The sequence below is a fragment of the Ostrea edulis genome, chromosome 3 (genome assembly GCF_947568905.1).
Source record: "Ostrea edulis chromosome 3, xbOstEdul1.1, whole genome shotgun sequence".
Classification (NCBI taxonomy): domain Eukaryota; kingdom Metazoa; phylum Mollusca; class Bivalvia; order Ostreida; family Ostreidae; genus Ostrea; species Ostrea edulis.
The window spans coordinates 21,889,133-21,901,513 of NC_079166.1; the positions used below are offsets into that span (position 1 = coordinate 21,889,133).

At 33.9% G+C, this 12,381-nt stretch overlaps 1 long non-coding RNA gene across 1 annotated transcript; it reads left to right on the forward strand.

Moving 5' to 3' along the window:
* The first annotated feature begins 9,448 nt into the window (after positions 1-9,448).
* Positions 9,449-10,247, forward strand: LOC125677615 (uncharacterized). The gene is made up of 3 exons (XR_008800805.1): positions 9,449-9,502; positions 9,911-10,036; positions 10,157-10,247. It is a non-coding gene; the product is annotated as an uncharacterized LOC125677615 (long non-coding RNA).
* Positions 10,248-12,381: the final 2,134 nt, after the last annotated feature.

A 12,381-nucleotide genomic window follows, 5' to 3' on the forward strand; every position in this document is an offset into this window, starting at 1 on the left:
TGGGGGGTGTTCGGGTCTTCATAGCTAAAACTTCATATTTCCCCAGGCTTTAATTAATTAATGGGGATTTATCCTTCACTACATGTCTTCACATCATAGCTTACATTATTCTCATTCACTATACTACAATGACATATAGTGGGAAGGGAGGGGTGTGTGTGCAGTCACCCAAAACATCTTCATTTGAATATAGAAATACTAGATATTGATCATTGTCAAAAGACCCACCTCCCCTTTTTTTTCTACGTGCCTGCATTGCCGAACAATCCTTTAGAATTCAAGGTTAACCAGAAAAAATATCTGTAAGTGTGTCTGTTTTATCAATGTTTTAGATGTATTCTAAAAACGAATTGCAGAACAAAATTGTGATTTTGGGGGATGTACATGTATGTATGTATTCATCTCCCAATTTTACAGTGTAAGCATCTGTGTTCACTTCAGTGATGTGGTACTTACACATATATACATGTCCAAACCCACCATGTATAGTATTAGAGGCAAGCACTGAATTATGGATAGTAAATTTCACTTAGTCCGCATGCATGCATGTAAGAATTAATCCCTGTAGCATGCTTATGTTCAATATTTTATTTTTCATAATTAACAGAAATTGTATATAGAAATAATATCTCAGTGTAACGGCGGTTGACGTGCTAGTTAATCGCGCATACATATGTACCAAATTACATAATTCTAACTATTCCTTTTTATTGTAGTCATTTTAGATTAATTTGCAATTATTGCATGACAACTTACTGGAAATTACAAGATGAACGAAAACATCTTGAAGAGTTCATTATGGACTTTTCTTTTAAAATATTGTGATAATATATTCCTGTTGGTTTAAAACAGAAAAGTTATGAAGATCACGGATGAAATATAGACTAATTCTGAGTAAGTCGCAAGTTTAGTTTAACCATTTTAATTTACTTAAGTATAATGTCTCAGGAAAAATATCTAATTCGTTTTATGCTGCGTTCGCTTCAACTGTCATACCCCTGTCATATCAATTATATATATATATATATATATATATATATATTCTCATCAAAACTTCTTATAACGTAAATTAGATTATATCGATGTTATGACGCTGCGTTTTTAACGTCATTTTGACGTTACCAAAATTGACACCAATAGCGTGCGCGACGTCTGTGTTTATCTCATCAGGACAGAGGGCTGACGACAGCTTTTGGAACCGTCAAACTACAGTAAAGATTGGTACGGAAATATTCATTTGGCCCAGAGTGAAGACGCGTGACAATTCAGGAAGTGTTTATCTGTTATATAGCTAAACTATCATTTAGCTATCATATTGATGCTGCATACATTGGAATGAGAATTTGAAGGATAGAAGAATATCAACATATTTCAGTTGATAAAATCACTAGTATCTGATATCAATGGATTTTAATTCATTTTAACATTTCTTTTTGTGGTTTTTATCTCCTTGTATCACGTCTTCTGCCTCACAATTATGTTATGGGTAAGTCTTTTTCATTCAATCTCCACAAAATAGCGTAGTACAACATGTTCTTTATAATACAAAACAATGATGAATCATTTTGTAAGATTATTATGTACACTATTCACCAGTAGAATCCCACCAATTTACCAATGTGTTCTTTACGATTTGCTGACAGTAAGAATAGCAAGATACATGTAATAGAAATGTACTGGTGAAGTTATTATGATGATATTTTCGTTGCATATGCACGCAGCACTGTGTGTAAACATTATCAATGGCTGATTCTCATAACTTCAGTATTGGTGTGCAAATTTATCAAACACAGTTACTGTTTGTCCACTTGATTGTCGACAACTTTGGTTTTGAGTACCTATGCATCTTTATTTATAATTCCAAGAATATACCCTGATATCTTCAAATTTTAAGACGTTTTTCACATGCCCGTAGTAAATGATTCTTTTACGCAGATTTCAACTAAACGAAAAATTTTACTGGGTTATTTATAGTCACGAAACAATGTAGTCAAACCACGGAAATCGGATCTATCTTAAACATGGAATAAAAACAGTTCTTTTATATTTCTAAATATAGCGTTTTTACATGTATTTACTAATATGGATTGATTAAGTTACTGTTATGACACAATAGCTCATTATGAAGTCATATCATATCGATCTCTTTTGTAACGTTAACTATACTGTCTACTGTATGTAAAACTTATACGGTACAAATTTTGATGCACCAGATGCGCATTTCGACAAATAATGTCTCTTCAGTGATGTTCAACCGAAATGTTTGAAGTCCGAAATAACAATGAAGTTTTAGATGTATTATAGCCAAAATCAGCGTGCCAAAAAAGTGGAGTCAAATTTGTCTAAGGATAAGAGCTATGCATGAGAAAGATAATCCTTAATTTTAAATGAATTTCTAAATTTTACAACAGCAATTAAATATACATCCGTATTTATATATATATGGATATATATATATATATATATATATATATATATATATATATATATTATATTATATTATATTATATTAAAGGATTAAACATATCTTTTGAAGAATGTATCGATGTGTAAACTCCGGACATTTTACTCTCAAACTGAATAAAACTGCGAAGTAAAATATCCGGAGTTTACACATCAATAAATTCTTCAAAAACAATGTTTGATTCTTATAATTCCAATTCATTCACTTTATCAACAACTGGAAAAAAAAAATGAACAGTCTCCCAGCACTATGTTATTTGGTTTCAGGCGTGTATGAATACATCGCGTTTTCGGATTTATTGATTTGTAAACTTTTGTTCAGTTTTATTTTTGTCTAATTAAAACTGTGTGTGTGTGCGTGTGCGTGTACGCGTGTGAGTGTGCGCATTATTTTATATCAATGTTGTTAATATGGATAAAATATTAGAAAATTTTAACATCTATTTGTTCCGTCATGAACACGTTCCTTATGCGATGTGAATTGCATTGTATTGCACTTACATTATGATAATTCTTGACTAATGGTATGTTTAGTTTTCAACATCTTTGCTCGTCAAATATTAGAAACAATGGAAGTAGATGCAGTATTTTGATACGATTTGTTTTTAAACAATTGTAGTCCTGACGGGAGAGTTTGCTGTAGTGGATATGTATGGAATGAAACACAAAATACTTGTACACGTCTGTATATATTCACCTTGCATTAGTATTCAAGTTAATACATAATAGTATATTCATAATGGAAATTATATTCAAACATATTTGTATATTACTCATGGATAACGACGGCATGCATGAATATAAATTGCAATGTTGATTACCGCTGACGATTACATTGATAAATAAGCAATATTTTTTCTGCTTTTCTGTAGGTTGCACGAATGGCTTTTACGGGAGGGACTGTTCTATACCTTGTCCAAAACCATTCTTTGGCTGGGATTGTCAATTAAATTGCACATGCAGCAGTGAAGACTGTCACCACGTGTATGGTTGCAGGAAAACTCCATCAGGTGAGAAACAATTACTCTCATTTAGCTTTGTTTTTGCCGAAGAAAGGCGTCATCTGTTTAAAATTATCTCATATCTAATTTTACAGAATGTGCGCCTGGAAAGTATGGCGACTATTGTGAGTTATATTGTCGTTACCCAAACTACGGAAATAGATGTCAGTTGGTCTGTCATTTTGATGAAGCGTTGTGTGATCCTTCTAGTGGATGTGCACGTTTATTGTATAGTGATTCTTAATCCAGCTTTAATGTGTTCAGTTTCCGTTTACATTCCCTTTTAAGATAAAACTTTTATTATGTAAGAAAAACCTTTAATCAAATGCCCTGTAAATAATTACAAGGAACTATATTTTCTTTTGTTTGTAGAAGATTATTCATCATTGAACAGCAGTGAAATATCCACCATACCTGCATCTGCTCCAAGTACAATTTATAACAGTAATGGTTTATTTGTTCTTGCGAGAATTCACTGATCTTTAATTAATATAGTTATCACATTAATTTCCATGTGTACATATACCATGTTCATATCTAAACCTCCTACACACTTTGATTTTCCATTGTGTAAAGTTTTCTTTATATCATAACATAGGCTGCAACAGAGACTACACCGAAATCTAACAGCGTCCCCCATATTGACAAAATATGTGATGAAGATAGTGGATACATAAATGAAAGCAATTCGACATCTTTAATTGCGGGTATTATCAGTCTTCTGATCGTTGCTGGAATATTGCTGATCCTGTACGCAATGACGTATTTACATAAATTCACCCGTATAGATCAAGGGGTTGTAGGGAGTAAAAGCATACTCTGAAATGCTAAATCTTAATAACACCCACGTTCAATCAAAATATGACCGCATGAAACATTTATCTCAACATGTATCTAAAAGAGTAACAATGCAATGAAAAACGCAAGTTTTGTTCTATTCAGATTTCTTATTTATACCAAACAAAGAAACACATAGTACTAATTTATGGTGAATCTTATCAAATAATTTTTAAAACATGTTTTGATAAAGAGTGAATGTTGCAATTACTCATAGTAACATTTGATATTATTATTTACTAGAAAAAAGATTTGATATAATTTGAGGACAGTAGAACGTGGTTTCATAAAATCTTAAATCAGTCTCTATAACTCTCGATTGTTGTAAGCTCCTATTGCAAGTGTTACATCCACCAGTAGTCTATCAAATCCAGAGGTTCTCTATATTTTATAGCGTTATTATTATACGGAACCGCTTTTTAAGATTTGTCACGTCTGAATGATGTTCACTGCAACGATGCAATTGGATGAATGGAAGCAGGTGTGTCATCATTTACAGTTGCAAGATATTTATTTGTTTCACAAAGTACCATATCGCGCATTTGGAGCAGATATCAACACCATGGTTCAACAAATGATCGTCATAGAGCAGGTATACCACACGTGATATCATCAGCACATTATCACGTCATCTGGTTGCTTCAATGTCAAAGATTCACAACAGCACCATATACAACAACTATCATTCCTGGGATTTGTAGAATGAAAAATGAAAAGGGTGAAGAGAACGAATACTGACCAATCTCAAAATTGTAATTAGGAATGCAAATTCAGAGTAGGGCAAACACGGACTCCTTGATACCAGAGGTGAGAATAGGTGGCTAGGTGTAAACATCCTCTGTTGACCGGCCACGCCAGCCATCATCTTGATCGGGTAAACGAAGTAATCCATAGTCCTATCCGTCTATAAACAACCACCTCAATTGGTATAAAAGACGCCTAACGGCATTTCACCCAATGGTATTATGTTTTAATAAATATTGTTATAAAGACACCATGTGCAGGTGATAATGGAATATTGTTACATCAATATGGGAAGTTGACGAAGGGGAAGCTGATATAATATACATTCATTGCATTATAATGAGGGAAATATGAATATGTATTCACCCAAGAAAAATCATATTCCCCGAGGGCAACGCCCAAGTGGAATATAATTTTTCTTGGGTGAATAAATATTGATATCTCCGAACATTCATGCAATAAATTGTTTATTACACCGAAACAAAACAAGACTACAAAAATGTATTTGAAATTGGAGTCTACTCATCTATACATTGTATGTAGCTGAGATTGCCTAAACAGTAACAACGCGCTGTCAACGTATTAGAATGTAAAAACAACGAGTTACAGTGATATAATAACCAGTTTTTGTATTTCCATTCTCCGTGAATGCTGATTTACTTGCTTGTTTTTTTTCTATCAACCAAAACCAAGCAATTTAATTGTATATCAAACACCCGCATGTTTTGTGCCTTACCAACTATCAAAGTACAATGACTCGGACTCATTATGACCTCAAAATAAAATTAGTTTACCTTGACGTTAAATTTATGGAAATGCACGAGGCTGCATGTATGTTGTTGTCTGCGTCATTCGGAACACTAGGGTTTGTTCATTTAACTGGACACGAAAGGGAAGCACGAGATATCCGAAGGGGTGGAACGCGAAGTTTTGTTGCAGGGCAAACACGACGGTCACGTGACCTTCTCGGCCAATCAGATTCTGTTTTACTAGTGAATCTTTATATGAGGTATAATAATCCTGTGTGTCATAAAGTTGAATTATTAATTTGCCGTTGATATCCATTTTCAATCAAACATCCAAGTTTGGACAAGATGTGGAGGGCTCTGTTTTGTCTTTTATTTTGAACTAGATTGATCACTGTTCGTTATCTTCACCTTGCTTTGAACTGTATTTTAAACGAAATTGGCATTAATTCCATTTCTGGTAAGTTCGCTGGGATGAAAGGTGAAGATAACAAACAATGATCAATCTCATAACTCCCACAAACAATACAAAATACAAAGTTGGGCGAACACGGATCCCAGGGTATACCAGAGGTGGGATCAGGTACCTAGGATATACATCTGGAGTTCTGTGTCGCAGTTGATGCGCTATCAATACATCTTGATAGCGGACAAAAAGTTTTAGTATTCACTGCATTTTAATGAATAAGTGTTGAATTATGGTAAGGTTTGCAACAAAGGGAGATAACTCTTGATATACCTCAGTGCACTTCGCGCTTTATGACGTCACGATGAAAACATGCTTCACGACACAGTTGTATCGTGGGAAAATGTCATAATAGTTACTTGTTATCTACTACCGCTGTCAAGTGTCAAGCGCCGTGTGTGTAAATTTCCATGACAAAAGAATGATAATGTTTCTCAAATAATCAATTATAAATTTATTTTCTTTTGTATTATAAAAGTTTACATTTTTTTATTCATAGTATGCGCTATGGTTAATCTCCATTTTATGTTGTGATCTTGAAATCGCCCTTAATGGACATCGGCAGAGAAAGTCAGTTGTTTGTAAACAACGATATGGCTCTGGTAAAAAATGATGATCGGTACCGGTAGCTGATATTTTGTGTGAAACCATGAGATGGTCGCGTGTAATCTAGGGAAACTAGGGTTTATTTTGATGCTGTTATATACTCAATCATTGTTTGTGAATAGTATCCTCAAAGTTGACAAGTCTTAATTTTGTCAGACAAACATCTCCATAACAGCATGGGTCTTGTCGACATAAAACAGATTTGTTAAGTGTCATTTTTACTAACTTTACGTTAATTCGCACCCCACCCCCTAGATCCGCTACTGAGCGGGTTAACATTGTTCCGAAGGTTACTGTCGTATGTTGATCTATGTAAACAAACATCAAGCAATGGAACAAGAAGAAGGAATTTATTTCGAAGATGTACATGTAGTATAAAAGACAGGTTCGGGCTAATGAAACACGGAATCTATGACAAAGCGGGACCGTGGAAAACCCGCCGAGAAATTAAAGATATTGTATTTAGAAGGAAAACAAACACCAACAAAACCAATATTTCAATTTCTGATAAATGATTGATTGATTGGTTGATGTTTTCCGCCACACCCAACCATTTTTCAGTTATATGGTGGCGCCCAGTTTTTTATTGGAGGAAGAGAAAACCTAGATACAATGTACCTGGGAAGAGACCACCGACCTTCCGAAAGTAAACTGGAAAACTTTCTCACTTATCGGTGCGAGCGAGATTCGACAGAGATGAAAGGCCGTGTGATTTTTAGCGCAATGCTCCAACCACTCGGCCACGGAGGCCCCCTCTGGTAAATGTGATACTAGAATACTTGAAATATAAATATAATTGATCATGTTGGGCTGGAATTGTATTTTGTTCATGGAAATGCTCAATGCACTCATCAAAAATTAAACAATTATAAAACAAAGTGACAAACCGCAGAAATGAAATAATTCTTTTTAATTTGTTACCATGGAGACAAAACCCGGTGGGTAGTAATTGTATATGCTTTTTTCAATGTTTATGGTCCAAATATTATGTTTAAAGTGAAATTTATCTGACGTAGACGTTTCAAAGGTGCTCAATATGCATTTTTGTTGCCATGACAACCAATTTAAAGTTTATTCAAGATATAAAAGTGCTATTTTTAGTGTTTCCTACTAGTTAGTATAATCTTATATATAATACTCTTTTTAAAAATTCTACCAGCTTTTTACCCAATAAGTTTGCCTCGTGTAGTTTTTATACCACTAGTATTCGGTTTTGTACAAAGATCCCGAAAATGTAAAACAACACAAAATTAAGCTCATCTGGTCAAAAAACGACACGGGCATCTTTTAAAGTCAATTTTAAAAAGATAAATTCCTACTGAATATACTGATATGCAACTTAACTGTGCTCGCTACACGTCAAAATGTCGCAAACCTTACCTTAAGTGTTCATTTCATTTTCATCTTCTACATTTTGATGACTATTATATTTAGCGTTCACTACACTCTGACTACCGACTAATAAATTCACAGTTTCACTAATAATGATAGCTGTCTATTGCATTCAGAGTTCGCGCCCCTCTACTATCATGACATGCCAAACTTGTAATGTAAATATAGGTATTGAATGCTCCTTCGTCAAACGAAGGCAATCACGGGTCTTTTGGATATGACCTCCAACACGGATCCCTGGTCACAGCAGGTTTAGTATGTTAAAAAACCTGCACTACGACAAGCATGAGAGCTAAACTTAGGTCTAAAGTTGTGGTACTTCACCTACAGGTGGTAATGTCTCAATGTGAGTGAACCATTCTCAACGAAAAGAAACCAGCCTACATCATGTACGTTTATTACAATTGTTCATGCTCAGATGAAACCATTGACGTCAAACCATATTATATCTCTGACTATATATTTGTTCATATCAGAAGTGAAACCATACTCTATATTCTATAGATTTGTGTTCAAATGACAACATTGAACGCATGTCAAATGTTTAAACATGATTATATAGAAGATCAAACCACAAGAGTCAAATCAGACTCTAAATGTGGTTAAAATTCCAATGTTAACAGATTATAGTCCATATGTTAATTCAAAAGCTACTACTGACAGTAAATTTATTCTTCCGGTATATTTGCTATACTTAATGTACGAGTTAAAATTATCCATAGATTTTATAAACAAATAAATGAATGGGAATAAAATTATTTTAATTCAATCTTCTAATTTTGCGAAATATTTCCTGCGGAGATAGAACACTGGAAAAACGAGAAAATTTAGAGTAGCATCTGAAGAAATATTTCAATATTTTGAATATAAGAAATCCTTAATGATTCCTTGTTTTCTTCTCAATCCTGTTGACGGAAACAATACTATTATGCACGCAAAACCAAGTGTGCACGTGTTTTAATGATATTTTGATCACGTTTATTAACGATTAACAAACAGGTGAACACTTGAATTTTGAAGAATGATGACATCTTATAACCGTGTGAAAAGTACTTCAAATAATGAAAATGTTGATCAAGTGCCATCCACTCATGGCACTGATATCAAATCACATATTTTTCACATCGCAACAGAAATAATTTTAAAAACTCCGCTTCAAATTGATAAATGGCTAGATGGAATGTCATACACGCGCCATATGTTGTTTGCACATTATCAAGATTTATCATGACTCAAACAGCTGCAATGTAAGTGGATTTTGTTAATGGATGGTTAACTTATCATATAATATCAAGTGTAAATTATGTCCTCGCATGTCTGTATGTTTCTTAAAAGTACTACTTTATACGTTTCTCTCTCACTCTCCTTCTTTCGCTCTCTTTCTTATTTTAGTAATGTCTTTTATTTCATTGTGTTAGTTCGCTATATGTTAGCATTCATACGAAGTGTAAGGTATGTAATACGACACTGAAAAAATGCACAGGTATGTATAACATCTTGTGAAAGTCAAACCAAGGCTGGAGGCCTATATTTTATACCATCATTATAACTAAGGCAATGTCATATCACTGGCAATTAGTTTCACATTAGAATTATAGATTTATTTTAGGCTATGAATGAAAGTCATATTAAAAATTAACCTTCTTTGTGTTTAGAATGTGATGTAGAGTTCCTAGGTCACTACTGCTAGATATCATGCCGTTATCCGAACTACGGAAATCAATGTCAAATGTGATGTAACTGCGAGCAATGGAACTGCAGTTTTGTTACTGGATGTGAGGGTATGCTATGACCATTGAACATACCCCCCCCCAAAAAAAAAACCCACAAGATGCGTCAAAACTGCTTTTCAGTCAGATATCAATCTAATTATTTTAACTATGAATTTCGATATATTACAGATGGGTCACCAACGATATCACCAAGCACTACAAAAACGTCTTTTACCGTATATTCATTGACTAAAACTCAGTGTGTCAAGAACGGCTTAACAATCGGTATGAAACACATTAGACAACATTTGACAAGATGATAGGTTGTATTGAGGAACTAGATCGCTAAAACGACCATAGAATTTGCGAAATGCTGTCTACAATTACCATAATAATTCATGTTTATATTAAATGGCGTTTTGCATACAAGCTATTTTATATGCATATGTTATAAAATGGTAATTCTTAAAATGTAACGTAAATGAACAGAAAAAGAGAAATAAAAGTAGAGGAAGAGAGTAGACAGCGATTTTGTAGGTATAAAGCAAAATTTGGTGAAAAAAGTAAAGGTTTAGTTTCAATTTTCTTGGAGTAAAGCTTCGTAGGGATGTAAAATAAAATATTTTACTATTCGGTTATTCAATGCATTATTTGCAGAATAGTCTAATATTCGGAACATTTTCAACAAAGAAAAAAAAATGATAAAATCAACTCCAAATAATAAATCAAACGATCTACATTGATTGAGTAAACTTTTAGTCAAAAGAGTATAACCAGTATAACCACACTAGTGCATTCAACTTTGCATATGATGTAAACAATGGAAATATACAAATATTTCTTTAGAAAATTAAATTCAGAATCGTCCCTTTATTCCTGATAATGCTAACTACACGTGTATATAACTAAATACATTTCATCAAAATTTAGTGCACTGGGAAATGAATTACATGTACATGTGTACTGTATGTATCGAACACACTTTATCTAAAGTATATGGCGTTGAGGGCGTGTTTATTATCCTAAACAGTGAGCAATACATTCGAATGACTTGGTATCGTCTTCTGTATAAAGCGAGCTACTTCGGTAGGAGAGGCTTCTAGCTAATAAAAAAGTATTTTCATTAATATCGATGGTATGGGCTACATGCATCGCCATACGAAATTTCAAAGGTTTTAATATTCTGCAACCATAGCCTGAATTATTTAACTGTATCTGCTATCGTCCATATATTTCTAGTTCTGTAAAAGCATGGGCGGGACCAAAATCCTATAGAAAGTTCAGTTAATGAGGTAACCCTAAAGCTAAAACTCAGAGGAATATACCGGTTGTGGGAAATATGTGCGCAGTATAACATTCAAACCATAAAAGTGCAAATGTTAATCAGTTCAATCATGTAAATTTTAACATGGAACAATATGGAACAATAGGTTTTTGTAAATATATTGGGGGCCATTTCACTTCATCCCTTGTTGTAGTCTTTCATTAAAAATCATATTGAATATCTACCTTCTTTTTCCATAAATGCGTTGTAGGAGACAGAGCTGATGTAACAAGATATACAGGATGTTACAGAAGTTTCAACAGTATTGTTTAGATAGACCATTTCGCGAATCCTGGGGTCGTTATAACGATCATAGTAAGCTAATACAACCTGCCATTGGGTGAAATGCTGTATGACATTTTTTTAATTGTTAGACCGTTCTTGGCACACTGACTTTGACTACGGATTACTACATCTACATGATGAATATATAGGACACACGGCGACATAATAACCGGTCGACAGGAGACCCTTATTTCTCCTAGACACCTAATCCCACCTGACGTATATCCAGGGGTCCATTTTCCCCCAACCCTCAGCTTATATTCCTTATATGAATTATGCCATCACTGCTCACTATCTTCATCTTCCATTGTCCTCTTATTTGAGTTTATTAGAAGCATAACCAATCGTCAATAGATGAATGGTAACGGCGGTTTAACGTCAAATACCCTGTGTGTAATGACGTACTTGCATTTAATGTCGAACAATTTCAAGTCTAAGGGGTAATACTAAAGATGATAAGCAAATCAATCAATTCGGCCTCACGTTTTGTAGTCTCGTCCGAAATACCGCCCATTTAGTCATCTTAGTGATCAACGAATATGTGAAGCCAATGAACAGCGATCAATTTTACAACTTCTATAAGGAATACAGAATAAGGAGTTAAGCAAACACGGAACTATGGACAATTTATTTTAAGTGTAAGGTTGTCTCTTACGATTGTAAATTAGCATTACTGTTCCTTATCGTCACCTACTATATGATACAGATATCGCTACTATAGTCCCTTTTGTGTATGATGCAGAAAGAGCATTATAGATGGAGTTATATAGATTTAGAATGAAGACAACCATATGTTTTCAAAAAG